General features: G+C 37.4%; 1 protein-coding gene across 6 annotated transcripts in view; it reads right to left on the bottom strand.

Moving 5' to 3' along the window:
• LOC150105244 (cyclic AMP-responsive element-binding protein 1-like) overlaps positions 1 to 19,852 on the bottom strand; it is a 255,041-nt gene that overhangs the window by 36,806 nt on the left and 198,383 nt on the right. The window lies entirely within an intron of this gene.

Here is a 19,852-nt window from a genome sequence, read left to right as displayed (position 1 = left end):
ACTAAACTGTCTTCTTCGGGACAATATTAAGTATTTTTAGAGAAGTTTTTTGGCATAAAATGTGAGTATTCTAAGTACCAAGAAAGCAAGTGTTAGTCCAAGAAGGAAAATCAAATGTTGCATGGCAATCAGAGCATTATTTTAGCATTATCTGAGCATATTTTACTTTATAACATTTGATGACTACAAGATATAACATATGAAAAACAGGAGTGTTGTGTACTGTCATCAGCATGTTATGGAGATAGGATTAGGTTAGTGAAAGTCATTTGTATATAGGTACAGAGTCCTGAGATGCTCTGGCAATGGTTGAGAAATCTGAATAGGAAACCATTCACCATGACACTGCATAACCAGCAAGAAAACTGGTGACCCAACCGCAAAGGGCAAAAAAGCAAACCATGATAATGATAAGCTCACAAGTAGGTCTCTATGCTAGATTTGATCAAATGGCCTAAAATGTCAACAGAACCTGCAAATTTCTCTAAATCTTTCCATGGCTTGTGTTCAGAGATGGATGATGTTGGCAAGTTTTTCACTGTACATCAAGAGAGATGCAATCAATAGTAAACTACCAAGTGGGTTGACTGTTGATAACTTGCTCTTTTATTTTTGTGAAAACTGAAGTGATGGCCATGGGATAATAATTTTGATAGCTGTTTTTTTTTTTTTTTTTGAATGAACTAAATATAGGCTTGCTTTCAAAACTAATTATGAAGGGTGGTAATTCTGGATCACATGTTTTAACCAGAACTGGTTAAAACATGTGATCTAGAATTGGTGAAGAGTGTGTGTGTGTCAGGGGGGGGGAGGCTATTTTGCCATAATCCAAGCAGGAGTTGGAGGAGAATAATAATAACAGGAGTTTACCCATGTGTTGATATCCCATGATACACTTCTTGGAAAAATCAAGGTCTGGATAATGTTCTAGGATTTTAAGTGTAACAGAGGGTGACGTCCATCCCATTCTGTTCTATTAGGAAATCAGCCCAATAGAAGGAGGAACAAAAATCAAAGGGTTTATTCCATTTGGCACAAATCTACCATGAAGGCCATGTGACTGAAAGTGATCAAGTGTGAAGAACACTGTGTAGAAATGGAAATAATGAAAGGTTTTAATTTACAGAATATTCCAAAAGTAGATATCATAGTGCAAATTGAAAAAGGAATCTGCAATCTTCCTAGAGATTCAGCAGACCTCATCCACATACAAAGTTCAGCCTTATTATTAAAATGTAAAGTACCACAAAGAAACTGCTTCTACTTCTATATAGAAATTTGAATGATACAAAAACTGTCCTTTATCATATTTTCAGTAATTTAATCCTGAAGCAGCATACCAAAGATTCTGTAAAACCAGTTCACTGAAATAAATTAAATAGAAATTCAAAAGAGGATGTACTGATCTTAAAGCATGAAAAATGACCACAGAAGCACACAAACTTAAAATTCAAAAATAATTTTGATGTAAGTGTCACAAAAACAAAACAGGGGATTTTTTTGTTCATCTCACACATGAAAGGCAGAAGTCCTACAGCAAACAGATGCTGTGTGATGGAAGGGTATGGAATACAGTAATATGTTGATATTCTTCTTGAACTGTTGTTGTTGTAGTCCTTTGAAATGCTTCACTAGGTAGACTGTTCCAAAGAATTGAGGTGAAAGGAATGAAAGATGACCGGGTGTATCAGGTTCGGTAAGTATGCAATTTGACTGTAAAAGGATGTATGCTGAGCAGCTGTAGCACAAGTTCCTGTAGATCTTGTGGAATTATCAGGCATAACAGATCATAAGCATGCTGAATAACAGCCATGGAAATATCTGTAGAAGAGACACAATGCAGAAGCTGATCTTCTATGGGAAAGTGGATGGAGAGAGTCTGTAAGAGAAGTGTTATTTATCAACCAGACTGCCCTGTTTAAGGGAGGTCTTAGGTGCACTACCCTCATACATGAAAGCAATATTCCAATGGTGGTTCAGATTTGGGATTTATACAGAGTAAATAGCTGTGCAGCAGAGAAGTACGGTCTTGACCACAAAAAGTTGCCAAGTTTTTTTGGAAGATGTCAATACTATAAAAGTGATATGATTGTACCGGAAAAGGGGTGAAGTAAGAGTCAGTCTGAGAAAAGAGAGAGAGAGAGAGATTTCGTCTTGATTGTTTAGCTCAGCATTACCAAAAATAAGTGGAGAAGATCTGAGGTCTTTCTTATGGGAAAACAAGCAAAGCTGAGTTTTGGAAGCATTGAAGTTGACTAGGTTGTTTTCACCCCAATCAAGGATACTGTGAAGATCAGTGTTGAGGCCACTTATTATAGATGATCTTGAAACATGAGATGTTTGAGCAACTATAATAAATGCCCTGAATATGGATTGTCACAGTTTATTGCATAATATCACAGTGATATTGAGGAAGATCTGAATGGTGATAATCTACTTGGCCGCCGTGACAATTTTAGCAAAATGTCTTGAAAATTTTAGGTTCATATTTACTATCACCCACATCTTCTGCACCCACTCTAACAATCTTAAACTCTACATACCATCTTCACAAATTTTAAAACCATACAATCTGCAAAACAGATGCCAATGTCACTAACTTGCCCATTCACTCAAAGGTCCTATTACAAAGCTACATTTGCTCTACTTCTTAGAGTTTCCCAACTTTGCATTATCTGCAAACAACTGCATAATCACCATTCAGATCTTTCTCTATATCACTAACACACAAGTAAAAACAGCAACAGCCCTATAAGGTGTACTAGTCACTACTAGTAACTTTCCTCTTGTGGGTATAATAAATTTAGTTTAATCCTTTTATCCAAGTGTGAGCAAACAAAGTTTGTACCTGAAAGTATCTTCAGGACTGAGGGTAAGGTGGTACAACACCAGGGCGACTCCTTGCAAAGGTGGAGCAAGCTACCAACACTCCTGTCTCAGTATCTCTCAATGCAAAACACTATGAACGTTTCGTAATTAACCTTAGAGGCATAACATTAGACATCTCCTTGCGGATATGTCTAATGTTATGCATTAAGGGAAGGGCCACTACCCAGACTAGTTTCGACCTTTATTGAGGTCTCTTCAGTGGGAGCCAGGCCCAAGTGGAGATACCAGCCAGAAGAATTAGCAGGTCATGGAGTGCAGCAAGCTATCAACAGGAGTGTTGGTATCTTGCTCCACCTTTGCAAGGAGTCGTCCTGGAGTTGTACCACCTTACCCCCAGTCCTGAAGATACTGTCAGGCGCAAACTTTGTTTGCTCACACTTGGATAAAAGGATTAAACTAAATTTATTATATTCTAACCAAGTGAAAAATAAACTTTCAATTCCTCTTGTAGGGTATCACACCTCCATACACAATTTGCTGATAACTATCGGACAGCCAAATCTCCAATCCAGTGCACTAATCTACTATCAACACCATCTGTTTCAATTTGATTATCAGCTTGTCATGTGGCAATCTAATCAAAGGCCTTTGCCAAATCTAAATAGACTATACATATACAATACATTTGTCATTGTTATAAGTCGACTGCCAAAATTTTATCTTCCTTTAGAAAACAAACCCATGCTCTTCATCAAAGAGAATGCTGCCATCAATCAATTCTGAATCTTAGTCCTCACTAACCTCTCTAACACATTAACTACAATTGCAGACAAAGAGATTAGCCTTAATTTAAAGTAGTTCCATTAAGTAGTCCTATTAATTATAAAAACTTTAATCAACAATTGAGCTGATTATTATTCATCTTGTGCCGCTTCCATAATGCCTTCTTTTTCTTCTTCCAAACTGCATGCCTCATGTCTTCATTCATCCATTTCACACCTACTTTATTTAACCTCCTGAACTTGATGAATTCAGACATCGTGTCTGCCAGATAGTTCCCGAGTAGGGCCCAAGCAACACTGATCTCCCTTCCATCCAATTCTTCATTCTATGATATAGCTGCAAGCCATCTTCAAAGTATATCATAAACACCAGCCTTATAATTCCAGATATATTAGTTTCTCACAGATGACCAAAGGTGGCTGCTAGCCGTATAAGGACATCTCTTCTTATATGGGTGACCATCATCCAAATGATCACTTTCACCAACTGAGGAAAGCTCTGGTCCATTTACAATAATATCCTCTTATGATAGAATCAAATTCAAGACCCTAGCTCTTCAGATGCTCTCTATTACATACTGCCCAAGGCAGATGTCCCTCAAAAACTCATTTTCTTTGTCCCCCCAATGTGTCTCTCCATTCCATTCTATATTACTAATTAAAATTATCCATAACAATCACCCTTTACTTTTTTTCCAGATTAATTTGCCTATACATTTCCTACACTGCCATACACATTACCAAGTCTATAGCGACATCCAATTAAATATTTCATCCTATCTATCTACTCCAACACCATAATGCCTCAAAATCACTGCTACTATTTGGTCCTGCATCTCCATTTTGGATGGACATAACTCCTCTGTTACCATCAACATCAACATGACATCCTCCAGACTGGTAGACTTCCAAAAGAGTTTAAGAGGACAAAAATTATCCCTATTTTAAAACCAGGAAAAACCAACAACAAACCAGAAAACTACTGACCAATTGCCTTGCTTAGCACGCTCCAAGAAAGGCTCATCCTTAATAGAATTGCCCCTAAGATATTAGAACAAGTCCCAGTAGAACAGGCTGGATTCAGACATAAATGAAGCTGCTGTGATCAGGTTCTGTCACTCACCACACATATAGAGGCAGGCTACCAACAATGCCGGAAAACAGCTGTAGCTTTTGTAGATCTTACTGCAGCTTATGACACAGTCTGGAGGCATGGTGCAGTCTGCAAGCTGCTCTGTGCAGTCCCTTGCAAAACAATAGCAAAACTAATCAATAACATGCTAAGCAACTGCCTGTTCAAAGTGTGTATGGACGAGAACAAAAGCAAACAAAGAACATTGGATAATGGATTACCACAGGGGTCAGTTCTGGCTCCCCTCCTTTTTAACTTATACATCGCAGATATGCCTCATACAGCCTCTAAGAAGTTTTGCTATGCTAATGACATTGCTCTAGCCACCAGACACACACCAATTTTACTACAATGGAAGCTACACTAACAAATGACCTTGCAGTCCTAGATGAATACTTCAGAAAATGGAGATTACGCCCAAATCCTAGCAAAACACAAGTTTCATGCTTATACCTGAACAATAACCAGGCTAACAAAGAACTCATGGTCTACTTCAACCACAAACTGCTACACTACAACAGATTCCCGAAATATCTGGGCGTCACTCTAGATATAACACTATCTTTTAAACCACATCTCATTAACACAGCAGCATCTAAGCTAAAAACAAGAAACAATATACTGCAAAAACTATGTGGAACAACTTGGGGTGCCTCAGCAACAATGCTTCGCTGCAATGCTCTTGGCCTCGTTTTCTCTACAGCTGAATACTGCTCACCCGTATGGCTGAACAGTGCCCATGTGTATTTGGTTGATGCCCAGCTTAACACCACTATGCGCCTTATTTCTGGAACTGTAAAATCAACCCCAACCTACTGGCTCCCAGTGATAAGCAACATCCTGCCTCCATACATCCGCAGATCCAACTTTCTTCTATATGAATACAGCAAAATCTTGGAAATCCAAAATCTTCCAATCCATGAAGACATCCCACCCCTAGAAATAAACAGACTAAAGTCAAGGTACCCTCCAATCTTAACAGCAAAAAATCTTGCAGAGACAAGCTTCAACATGAAGGAGAAGTGGAAAGAGTCCTGGTGTAACACTTTAACAGGGATCTTCCATGAATTAGTGGACCCAACACAGATAACTTCGGGTTTTGACCTACCTCAGAAAACTTGGTCTGCCCTTAACTGAATCTACACCAACCATGGCAGATGTGCAGACCACCTTTACAAATAGGGCATGATTGCTTCACCCAGGTGCGACTGTGGATCACCCCGCTAGACAATTAATCATATTATAGCAGAATGTGTCCTACGTGCATACAGCGGAAACCTGTCAGACTTCATCCATGCTACATCAAGTGCAGTCGATTGGATAATCAACCTAGACATTCAGTTGTAGCCTATTCTTGTGTATTATGTCTTCTTATTGTACATATGTCTATTACTATGTCCACATATATTAAGGATTAATGTAATGTAATGTAACGCTAAATAAATAAATAACCATCAACAGCATCCTCCTCTCACTTCCAGCCTTTTCTGTTTTTTCAAAATACACCATATCCATCAAACACTATTCATGTTGGTGTCATCCTCATCCAACCACATCGCACTTATTCCAACAATTTTTGGGTGAATGAATTTGATCAACACAAGAATTTGTTCCCCTTAATTCAGATACTTTAAGTATTTGTAAACAAACACAACAGCTCATATCTGGTTCTATAATACGTCCTGCTTACATCACTTCCCAGATGTCTTCTCCATACTCCCCCCCCCCCTCACTACCACCATCATTTCTCTCTATCATCACTAATCCTACATCCTTCCAAGATTTAATGTTGCCCTCACATCCTAGGACATTTCAGTTTATTCTTGTCCACTCACACACATCCACTTCTGTATCTAGCATCCACATCTCATACAGTATTTCCCTGTTGATCTTGTGTTCCTTCTCGCTCGCTCCCTTCACTCATGCATTCACAAGCTCATAACACTTTTTTCCTGCTCTTCTACATCACATCTTGCTTCCTCAGATCTTCTGCTCACTGCAATGATTACTCTTCCTTCCAGCAAGAGTCTATGCAGCTGACTCCCAAATCCATTTCAATGCAGTCCATCTCTATTATACAGCTCCACTCTTCCCTCAAATTCATCCCACACATTCACAAAATGCAATCCTTTCTTCTCACACAGCTCTGCTACCATACCATTCATAATCTTCGCTTGTTGTCTCAACTGACCACCATGATTCATACCTGGGCCAACAGTATTAAGGAGAATGAAAGATAACCTACTATTATCTTTCATTCTTCTTAGCTGCTTCCTGATATCCATCCTTACATTCTCCTTGTTACACAACCAAACCATTTGCTCCTCTTCCGACTACTACCAACTCTTTTGCTTGGTTCTCCTCATATCTGAAGCTTCAATCGCTTTGCTCATTCTACCTCCAGGAATACAAACTTTATACACCATTTCATTCAATAACTGAATTCTCATATAGAGCCACTCTTGAATCTGCTGCATCTTTCACTTGAATGAAGACTGTCTTCCATTCCAGTCTTCCTCATTCTTCCATGAAGAGCCATACTTCTCCTCACTTCACTCCACATTTGCTCCATCTCTTGACTCATCTTCACCAACTCTGCTTTTTGTCTTGAAGTATATCCTTGACTAAATTGAATAACTGTTGTAATAGATGTGGTATGAAGGTCAGCAATAAAAAGACAATGAAAATAGACAGAATCATTGAAAATGTCAACTATGTTGTGAATGGAGAACCTGTGGAACAAGTAAAACATTTCAGCTACTTAGGCATGATTTTTAGTGAAGATGGTAAGTTGAATATAGAAATAGACAACAGAATCAGCAAAGCTGGTATGGTGGGAAGTCAATTGAATAAATTCATGTGGAATAAGAGAGAAATTAGTTGGAACACTAAATTAGCTGTATACAAGACAGTGTTCAAACCAGTTTTAACTTATGGATCTGATAGCTGGACCAGAAGTAAAATAAAACACTTGACCAAAGACTAGAGACTGCAGATATGAGAGTCCTGAGAAAGATTAGAGGTGTGAACAGATGGCATCAATGGCAATATCATATTAAAAACGTGAATATAAGGAAAGAACTTGAATTGTCAGCATCCAGGAATGCGTTAGCAGAGCTAATCTCAGGTGGTATGGTCATTTAAACAGAATGGGCGAAGAAAGAATAGCAAAACAAGTTCTCTGCCAGGTTGGCACCAAAACGACCCAGAGGAAGACCAAGATATAGGTGTATTGATAAGGTACAAAGTGCCTTAGACGATAGAAATATAAGATCTGATAATGTTGGAGTCTTGACAAGTAACAGACTGATTTGGAGGAAAATTGTAGATAGGAAGTTAGTAAGGATGTACTTTTTTTTCATGTAGTACTATCATATCCTGTACAACCCTTGAGGGTACAGGGCAAGAATTTGATGATGATGATGATGTATATCCTTGATGGCATTCATGCTTTCTACCTTGTTGGTTAAACAACAAATTACATGAAAACCACAGTAATTAACTTAATGAAATGAAAGTATAGATATTTCGTACTGAAAATAACAGTACATCATCAGTGCATAGAAACAAGCAAATTAACGAAATGGAAATACAGGGTACATACAACAATCAGTGGTTTACCAATTAAAAACTGTTGCCACGTGCTAGAAATTAATATTAATAAATAATATTATTAAAAACTATTTTTGATGGTTACATAAAATCAGAATTTCCCAAACTTTTGGGAGAGAGAGAGAGAGAGACAATCGTTCTGATTCAGATTTGGCCAATGTAAAAGGGGTTCGCAACTTTCTTTGAAACTGCTCCTGTGGAGAAGACTAACTTCATCCCACCGGATACTGTGTTTAGTGTCAATATTATGGTGTGTGTCAAACCAGACTTTTGAGGTTTCATGTATTAAATATGATACTGATGTTCATTAATTCTTTTTTTCCATAGAACAGCCTGTCTGCCCAAAGTACAGTGGTACGTCTTTAAAATTCTACCAATCAGTTCAGAGATACCAGAAATATAAGGGATTGGAACCCTGCGGTCTGTTGAAGAATCCTGAAGTGTTGGAACATAGGAGTCAATTATCTGCTGGATTTGACTAGGGTTGTAACCATTAAATTCCATTAACGTTTGATAGTGAGAAGTTCTTGTAAGCTTGAGGAAGAGGAGCACACATTATGTGCTCTATTAATTAAAGACTTGATAACACCAATTTTTTGAGAGGTGTGATGAGCAGACTTTTGATGAATGTATCTGTCAGTAAAAGTAGGTTTTCGATAAACACTGGTTGATAAATTACGAGAAGCTGTGCATGTAAGAAGGATGCTAAGAATGGTAAACTACCAGCCTTTTCTTTCTCCATGGTGAATTGAATGCATGGATAAAAGGCTATTGATCTGTTTAGGAAAGTGGTAAGTTCATTTTCAGAATGAGAGCAAACAGCAAAAACATCATCAACATAATGAAACCAATGAGAGAGTTGGGGATGAATGGATGAGAACAAGATATCTTCTAGATGGTTCAAAAAATAGTTTCCCAAAGGTGGAGACAGAAGGCTACCCATAGTAGTGCCTTCAACTTGTCTATAGATCTTGTTTTTACAGGTGAACTATCCTGATTCTATAACAAATTCAAAAATCCTTGCAATATCAGGAGGGTAATCATCATATAATCATTTAACAGTGTCAGATAACAGAATGTTGGTAAAGATGGAAACGATGTCAAAACTGACTAACAAGTCCAACTCTTGTATTTGAATATCCTTGATTTTTCGAGAAAATGTGTAGAATTCTTGATGAATGATCTGGATTGTCCAGTTAATAAATGTGACAGAAATTTAGTAATTCTGTATGCAGGAGAGTCAATAAAATTCATGATAGGCCTTACTGGATAACCTTTTTTAAATTTTTTGGGGAGGCCATATAAACGAGGAGTTCTTCCAAAATTAGTGCGCAACTTGTGCAAAGTTTTTGATCCCAACTAACAACTTCATCAAACAGCTTATTTAACAGTTTAATTTATGTTTTTGTAGGGTTATAACTAATTTCTTGTTAGGTAGAGGTATCCTGTAACAGACAGTCTATCTTCCTCTCATAGTCGGCCTTTATCCATTACCACTACAGCCTTTCCCCTTTATCTTCTTTCGAAATAGATAGATTGCTCTTTTGTCTTAATGAAAACAGCACACAGGTTTCAGCACTAGATAAATTACATGGAAGTAATTTACTTTAGAGAGTAAAGCAGCAACTTCAAAGGGTAGTTTATTAGCATCTTTGCTTGAAAGTCCCAACAGATTGCATTCAATGTTATGCAAAAAATTAAGATAGGGGGATAGGTACCAAAGCAAAATCACAGCCTTTAGCTAGTAGACTAGTTTCAGCATCAGCTAACGGACATCCAGAAATATTCACAATCCATTTATTAGTAGGAGTGTTGTCAGAAGTAATTTTTTGCTTACGGTATAATGATTCATATTTTTGTATCAGTCTATAGGAATATAAGAATGGGCTAAAGATTGTTTAGAAACACATAGAACGATATCCGGTAATTTGCCATCCAGAGTAGCTGAAATTGTTCTTCCAAGATCTAAAATAGACTGAATATTAAAAGATAAATCTTTTTGAGTCACTCAAATTGGTTCTGTATCAAGGAAAAACTTCTGCGAATATAAATTGGGTGAGCTCCAGGCGACCGATTTGGAGGAAAATTGTAGATAGGAAGTTAGTAATGATGTAATTTTTTTATGTTCTTCATCTGATAGTACAGATCTTGCACGATTCGCTAGAGTTGATATAATACCCAACTTTTGTGCTGGATGGTGATGGGAGGATGCATGCAAATATCTGTCTGTGTGTGTTGGCTTCCTAAATATAGAGACTTTTATTGATTCAGGCGTCTTGGTGAGTTTAACATCTAGGAAACAGATGGAACTATTTTCTTCAATCTCCATAGTCAATTTTATATCTTGATGGCGGTTGTTTAAGTGGTCGAGAAACTTGTGAAGATTCTCAGTACCATGCTCCCATATGAGGAATATATCATCTACATATCTAAGCCAAATTTTTGGTTTTAAAGTAAAAGAGGAGATTGCCTTTTTTTCAAAGTCCTCGAAAAATATGTATTATATCAACTCTAGCGAATTGTGCAAGATCTGTACTATCTGATGAAGAAGAACTGAAAAAGGAACTACAACATCTTAAATGGACCTTTAAAAACAATGGCTACTCTCTTAAAAATATTAACAACCAATTATCCCACCATCAACGTAGCAACGTAGAGACACAGGACGACTCCAAAGGACATATCGTCTTGCCATATATCAGCACACTATCCAAAAAGCTGAGTAGAATTCTAAAGAAGTTTAACATAAAAACGTGCTTCTCGACTCTGCCAAAAATAAGATCACGCTTCAACAACTATAAACAACCTCACAACCTTCTACAATTCCCAGGTGTATACAAGGTCACTTGTGAATGCGGAAAGCCTTACTATGGGCAGACAGAGAAATCTATCTTACTACGTCTCGAAGAGCACCAGCGCGACATTGGTTATAAAAGAACCAAAGCAACTGCTCTGTCAAGCCATGTCCTGTTTTCAATAAACACGAACACTCTTTCAACTCTACTATCAGATACTGGAGATCGCGTGATTCCACACACGCACAGGTGTACAGCAATAGAACATTAACTCGGACTGTAGTTCAAGCTCATAATAACCGTAATTTAGGGTTATTATGAGCTTGAACTTGAATAATTATATATATATATATATATATAGGGTTATAAGTAGGAGTGGGAAAAATAAACATAAGCATGATCAGTAAGTCATAATGAAAATCATTAAATAACAATATACTATGGTACTACATGATTAGGCATAGAATATTAGCAACTTCAAATAGTAATTTTTCTCCAGATTAATATGTTATTTTTCAAGGACTCAAATATTGTCACCTCTTATATTTTAACATCAATATAACAAAAACTCATCACCATGAGTTTTGTTTCATGAATATTTCTGTACATATTTCCCTATTCATACATGAATAGTAATGATAATGATGATATTATCACCTTTCGTTTTTTTAATAATATCTGTTTCTTAGGAAGATGGATCTAAACCACTGTAGTTTTGTTTTGAGTTCATTTTCATTGCAGAAAACTACTACCCCCCTTCTTTTGAGGGTATTTATTATTCCTAGTTTTTGTGTAGAGCAGTGATAAGACTCATGTACAAACTGAGCAGTGTGTGAAGGTTTGTGATATATGCTAACCTGACAGAAGGTGAGTTACAAGCCAAGAATGGTAAGAAGCTTTGCTTTCCTATTTCTACCTGAATTGTACGAACTTCTGCTGTTTGTTTAAATGGCTGAGGAAAGAATTCAATATTTACTGGACATGCTTACAAATTACAACTACATCACTGACAAATGTAAATAGAATGCAAAAGGAAAAAGTGAAAGAGTTGATTGTTTTGACTAGAATGAATGATTTGAAAGGAGAAAAAGACGGCATGAGGAAGGATATGAAACAATTACTGAAAGTTGTCAAAAGAAAATACTGAGAGAGTAAAGATAGTGAGTCTGTTGTTGCAGTATGACAGAGATGAGCTGAGAAGGAGGGCCATAATAGTGAATGAGTCAATGCAGAGGTTATGCAGGAAGAATGATGTGGAATTTGTGGATGTGTGGAGTGAGTTTGATGAATGAAAGGACCTATGCAAGAAGTATGGATTGCATCCGAATGAATCTGGTGTTCAGAGTCTGGAAAAGGTGTTCCTGAATGAAGTCAAAGTGAATGTGCATAATCAGGGAAACTAGAGCTTTCAGAGTAGGAGCTGTTGACACAGTACACAGATACCAGTGAGCGAGTTGAGTATAAGAATATACCACTGATAACAAACCAGAATAAGTTAGTTAGTATAAAGCATAAGCACAGTTGTGGGCCTAAGGGGCCCCACCACTGTACTTTATGTACACTAATGTCAGAAGCATTCGGAATAAAGGGAAGGAATTTTTTGGCATTGGTTAGTTTGTCCTGGCCAAAGGTTATTGGCATTAGTCAGATATGGCTGACAGAATATGATGTAGTTAATGGGATAAAAGGTAAAGGGTATAGTGTGTTCAGGGAGGATAGAGAGAAAAGAATGGGGAGGAGGAGGAGGAGCATTACTGATGATAGCCAATGAACTGCAACCAAAGAAAGAGTAGGAGTTCAGTGGCAGACCAGCGAAAATAGCACATTTGTGGTCATCTGGTGTGAGACAGTGGTCAATAGAACAAAGTATACATTATTTTTTATGGCTATTTTTCCTATTTTTGTTTAGGAGTAACACTTTTTATAATGTCACTAACTTTTTACTCAAATTTTAAGGCATTACTGATGTTTTATATAGACGGGTATATGAAGAATATATAGGAGGAATAATTCTGACATACTTTTGTAGGATGTTGCTGACTGTCTTCTTATTCAGCAGCATCCCAACATGTGCCGATATACATACATCTGCTGTTAAAGGAAGGAATTATGATTTAAAGGGGGGGGGGTATGTTGGAGTAAAGAGATATGGGAGAATTATTGGTGAGGCAAGGGGTATGTGAACTTTTTGAAAAAAACAGGGTTTTTTTTTTTTTTTGTATTAATAAAGGTGGGCAGAGAATAGTTTGGGAGGGGAATGAAAATAGAAATTTTTGGAGAAGGAGAAGGATATGATGGGATAAGATCAGGAATGGGAGTAACGGAGTGTGAGCCGTTTCAACAGTGCATCGTCTTTGGAATTCATTGGGGAAGTGGAGGCTATGTCATTCCAGCTTGGTGTTTCTGTATTTGGTTTATCTGTGTTGTTTCTTTTTGGTCAGAGTTGTCACCTAATGTTTATGTTATGGAACTTCCAACTCTCAGAAATTATGTAGAGCGAGAGGATGTTTATTGAGTTTTTGTCACATTTCATGGCTATCGTTTCCAATATTCTAAGCACTGTTTCGTTTTCTTGTATATCTATTATTATGGCCTTGTCAATTTGTGGGGGGTATGTTTCTGTTCAAGGATGTGGACTGCTATTTCTGTTTTCTCAGTATTTTGTATTCTGTTTTTCTTTTGGTTGTTGCATTTTTTATTGTTTAAATGTTCTGTAATAGATATGTTGCAGTCACAGAAGTGTTTTTGTTGTCTTGCTCATAAAGATATGATAGTAGAACTTGTGTAGGTAACATCACAATCTTTTTGGCTAGGAAATTTGTAAACCACATTGTGGTGTTCTAGCATTTCTTTAGGTGTGAGAGATTTTGTAGGTTTTAGAAGTGTTGCCAATTTTTGGTTTGTAGTGAACATCGATTTATAGTCGGGGTGTTTGAAAATGTATTTGTAGGCTTTGTAGGTGTTCTGGATGTATGGCAGTTTGATGATTTTTTTGTGTTGGGAAGTTTGTTTTGGTTGTTGGATTGTTTAGATGGATTTTTGCTGTTTTGTTGGTGTAATTTATTAGCTGTGTTGGGTAATTTTGATTTTGAAAAATTTGTCTTAGCTTCTTTATTTATGTGTTGAGATAACTACGTGTAGTTGAAAATTTGTAAGCATTTATAAACTGTGTTGGGATGACTGATTTCTTAATAGAATAAGGATGGTATGAATTAAAGTGGCAGTTGTTTCCAATATGTGTTGGTTTGTGGAATATTTCTGTGGCTATTTTGATATTTGTTCTAAATAATGTCAGGTCATGTTGTACCATCATTTTTTATTTTGGTTTAACCAATAAGAATAGAATCAATTTAGTCGGCTAAATCCCAAATTGCCAGCCCATCCTCGTTCGTTCAGTATCAAAGTAGATACCCAACAGGGTGCACCACAAGAAGGTGAGGATTGGACATTAGGTCAGAAGCCCTGGTCGGTTCTCCGCATTCCTGTAAAGGCTATGTGGAAGAAAAGCTTGGTGAAGAACAAGATGGATTCAGGCCAAATAGAGGCTGTCAGGATCAGATCTTCACTTTACGACAAATAGTCGAGAAAGCATGGGAATATAACAAAGATCTGTATTTAAGTTTTGTCGATTTGGGAAAGGCATATGACAAGGTGCCAAGAGAGAAGCTATTCAATACACTGCAGTTATATGGTGTCAATGGGGCATTATATCAAGCAATACTTAGTCTTTATTTGAGTTGTAAGTCAGCAGTTAGAATTGAAGGAAGTACAGGAAGATGGTTTAATGTTAAATCTGGTGTGAGACAAGGATGTACATTATCCCCTCTGTTATTCATTATCTATATGGATCACATTATGAAGGAATGTGGTATTAAACCTGATATCAAAATTGGAGATGTTAATGTCAGCTCTTTGCTTTATGCAGATGATGTTATACTTCTAAATAAATCCGCTACAAGTCTGCAAGATTCTCTGACTAAATCGAATAGCTGTTGTAATAGATATGGTATGAAGGTCAGCAATAAAAAGACAAAGACAATGAAAATAGGCAGAATCATTGAAAATGTCAACTGTGTTGTGAATGGAGAACCTGTGGAACAAGTAAAACATTTCAGCTACTTAGGCATGATTTTTAGTGAAGATGGTAAGTTGAATATAGAAATAGACAACAGAATCAACAAAGCTGGTATCGTGGGAAGTCAATTGAATAAATTCATATGGAATAAGAAAGAAATTAGTCGCAACACTAAATTAGCTGTATACAAGACAGTGTTCAAACCAATTTTAACTTATGGATCTGAGAGCTGGGTCAGAAGTAAAACACTTGACCAAAGACTAGAGACCGCAGATATGAGAGTCCTGAGAAAGATTAGAGGTGTGAACAGATGGCATCAATGGCAATATCATATTAAAAATGAGGATATTAGGAAAGAACTTGACATTGTCAGCATCCAGGAATGCGTTAGCAGAGCTAATCTCAGATGGTATGGTCACTTAAATAGAATGGGAGAGGAAAGATTAGCAAAACAAGTGTTCTCTGCCGGGTTGGCAGGAAAGCAACCCAGAGGAAGACCAAGATATAGGTGAATTGATACTGTACAAAGTGCCTTAGACGATAGAAATATAAGATCTGATAATGTTGGAGTCTTGACAAGTAACAGACTGATTTGACAGAAAATTGTAGATAGGAAGTTAGTAATGATGTAATTTTTTCATGTAGTACTGTCATATCCTGTACACCCCTTGAGGGTACATGGCAGGAATTTGATGATGATGATGATGATAATGTCAGGTTTAGGAAATTGAAGGATTTATCATGTTCTGTTTCTATGGTGAATTTTAGTCTGTTGGTGAAGTCGTTAAGGGACTCTTGTAAAGTGGTGATGCATGTTCATTCTCCAATGCATAGAATATTCTCTGAGTATCTGCCATAAAAGATGATGCTGGGGGGGGCTGAGTAGGTGTGATAGGAATAATTCAGCTAATTGTCTGCTGATAATTTGGCCCATAGGGAGTCCGAGTAATCTCAGCAAATTTAAAGAAATTTGCTGATTTTACTAGTTTCATTAGGTTTATGATATTGCTGGGTGTTAATTTTGTTCGTGAAGCTAGGGTGTTGTCTTCTGAGAGCAGTGTGTACGACGTCCAACATTCTGGGGACATCTACGTTGGTGTATAGCGAAGTTGTGTCCAATGAAGTGAGGACATCTTCATGGGATAGAGTTAGGTTTTTTTATTTTTTGGAAAAGGTTGTCTGTGTTTTTTATCATAGATTTTGAGTTGTGTTTTTTATCATGGTTGCTGCAAGTGGTCCAGGAGACTTGGTACCTTTGGATACCTGGTTTGAGACATTAGCTTCCTATTACCAGCATTACATCTCTGGAGCTTCTTGTGTCTGAAGCATCAGCAATGTACCACAAGAATAACTCTACTGGTGAGGGGGGGGGGCACGGGAGGGCTGTCTCTACCCCCCCCATGGTGATCGAGACATGATTGATTAATTTCATGGTGGTGGTGGCCACGAGGACATCCATGAGGTAACAGATGAGGCCATAGATTGGCTTTCTGGTCTGGACATTAACCTGTAGTTGCTTTTGCCATAAGAATAAATCAATCAATCAATCATAGATTTTGACTTGGTAAGTAACGGTTTGAGTAGTTTGGCTAAGAATTTTGATAAGGGTGATGTGGTGGTGTTTTGGTACGAGACTATTGGCTATGCCGGGTAACCATCTTTGTGGGTTTTAATTTGTTTGAACATAAAAGGGGTATGTGCGGTGTGGGTTTGTGTAATTATCTTAACACAGAAATAAAGAAGCTTACACAGATTTTTCAAAATTGAAATTACCCAATACAGGTAATAAATTATGCCAACAAAACAGCAAAAACCCGTCAAGATGATCCAACAACCAAAACAAACTTCCCAACACAAAAAAATCATCAAACTGCCATACATCCAGAACACCTACAAAGCCTACAAATACATTTTCAGACATGTCGACTATAAGTCGATGTTCACCACGAACCAAAAATTGGCAACACTTCTAAAACCTACAAAATCTCACACACACACACAAGAAATACTAGAACACCACAATGTGGTTTACAACTTTCCTTGCCAAAAAGATTATGATGTTACCTACAAAGGTTCTACTATCAGATCTTTTTGAGCAAGACTACAAGAACACTTCCATGACTGCAACATCCCTATTCCAGAATATTAAAACAATAAAAAACGCAACAACCAAAAGGAAACAGAATACAAAATACTGGGAAAACAGAAATAGCAGTCCATGTCCTTGAACAAAAACATATCCCACAAATCGATGAGGCCATAATAATAGATATACAGGAAAACGAAACAATGCTTAGAATATTGGGAATGATAGCCATAAAATGTGACAAAAACTCAATAGATGTTCACCGGCCCTACACAATCTCTGAGAGTTGGAAGTGCATAACATAAACATTAGGCCACGACTCCAACCAATACGAAACAACACAGATACACCAAGCCAGCATGGCATAGCCTCCACTTCACCCCAAGAGCTCTGAAGACTATGCACTGTCGAAACGGCTCTAACCCTGTAACTCCCACCCCTGATCTTATCCCATCATATCCTTCCCCTTCCCCAAAAATTTCTATTTTCATCCTCCTCCCAAAGTATTCTCTGCCCACCTTTAATAATACAAAAAATCCTCCCGTTTTTTTCAAAAAGTTCACATACCCCTTGTCTCACCAATAATTCTCCCATATCTCTTTACTCCAGCATTCCCCCCCCCCCTCCTTTAAATCATAATTCCTTCCTTTAACAGCAGATGTATGTATATCGCCACACGTTGGGATGCTGCTGAATAAGAAGATAGTCAGCAACATCCTACAAAAGTATGTCAGAATTATTCCTTCTATATATATTCTTCATATACTCATCTATATAAAACATCAGTAATGTCTTAAAATTTGAATAAAAAGCCATTGACAATATAAAATATAAACAAAAATAGGCAAAATAGCCATAAAAATAATATTTACTTAGAGAAGTAACATGGGAATTTTCCCAGAAATAATACCTACAAAGTATATAGTTCATTGCTTCTACAGACCAGGGGATGTAAAGGATGGGGATGGTATGCATCATCAAATAAGCTCAATGTGTGAAGGGCAGTAATTATTATGGAAGGGGGGGGGGGGCTTCAACTATCAGAACATATATTGGAAGGAGGAAAGGACGCATGGGAGGAATGAAATGAACTTTATGCAGTTACTAAGGAATAATTACCAGATGTAGGATGTGATGGAATGTACTAGGGGTTTGAGAGTGATAAATCTCGCAATTATTATTATTATTATTATTTATATGGACACTCCATTGAGTCAAAAGATTCATCATGGGAGACCCACTCTATCCATTAACATAATACCTATCATACATCTCCTTAAACTTATTCACTGTTGGGGCACTCACAACCACCTCTGGCAATCCATTCCACTTGTTCACCACTTTCGAAGTAGTCTATAGTAGCCTAGTCTGCACACCATACTAACCCTACTCTCAGACAAATTTCAAGTGTGACCCCCCTGTTTTCCCCCTAATCTCCATGTATTGAAAAATTTCTTCTGTGTCAATCTTATTGACAAAGTTACTAACCTTTTAGTAACTTATAAGTTTCTATCATATCCCCTCTCTTCTGCCCGTCAGCTAAACTCTGCAACCCACACATCCTGAATCTTTTGCTGAATATTTCACAGACCTGGCACCAGCTTGGTCACTCATCTCTGAATCCTCTCCACCACCTCTTGATCACCAAAAATTTCATGTGACCAAATCTGTGCACAGTAGTCAACATGTAGCCAAATCACAGCCTTATAAAAAGGGATAATAACCACCCTCTTCACTTATCAATGTATTCTTCAGAATCCAAATCAATCCTCTGAGCTATTTTGCCAACTCTTGCAATATGTCCTCTGAATTTCAAATCTCTATCTGCCATCACCCCCAGATCCCTAGCCTCATAATTTCCTGTAAACTAATACCATCAATATGATATGAAGTGAATTACTTTACATTTTATAACACTGAATTGACAACCACTGTCCTTTGCTCACACTGCCAATTTATTTAAATTATCCTGTAAGATATCTTCATTAGCTTTATCAACTATTGCCCTCCCTAGTTTTGCATTATCTGCAAATTCTCCCCACTACCCTAGTTTTGCATTATCTGGAATTCTCCCCACCACCCTTCAAAACTTCTGCCATATCGTTAATGTACAAATTAAAGAGTAGTAGTCCTAGTACAGAACCCTGGGACACTCCACTAGTTACCCTCATTTGCTTTGATTCCACTCCACCATACACTACCCTCTGATGTCTGTTTATCAGCCATCCCCCCCCTATTCATGCTACCAGCCTCATATCCATTCCCAGTTGCTTCAACTTATGTAATAGTTTTCCATGTGGCATTCTGTCAAATGCCTTTGCAAAGTCCAACAGTATCATTGTGAAGTAATTTCCTTTATCCAATTCCTGTCACCTTATTATAAAATGTGAATAAATTACTGAGGCAGGACCAACCTTTTACAAAAGACATGCTATCCCCTGTAAAGTATCATATTCCTATCCAGCCATTCCTGAATTTTACTTTTAACCAATTTTTCCAATACTTTAACCACCAATCCAGAGATACTAATTGATCTGTAAT

Source organism: Typopeltis vanoorti, chromosome 6 (assembly GCF_054136105.1).
Source record: "Typopeltis vanoorti isolate ZY-2024b chromosome 6, IOZ_Tvanoo_1.0, whole genome shotgun sequence".
Taxonomy (NCBI): domain Eukaryota; kingdom Metazoa; phylum Arthropoda; class Arachnida; order Uropygi; family Thelyphonidae; genus Typopeltis; species Typopeltis vanoorti.
Note: the sequence above shows the minus strand (reverse complement) of the source record. Positions and strands in the feature narration are given on the sequence as shown.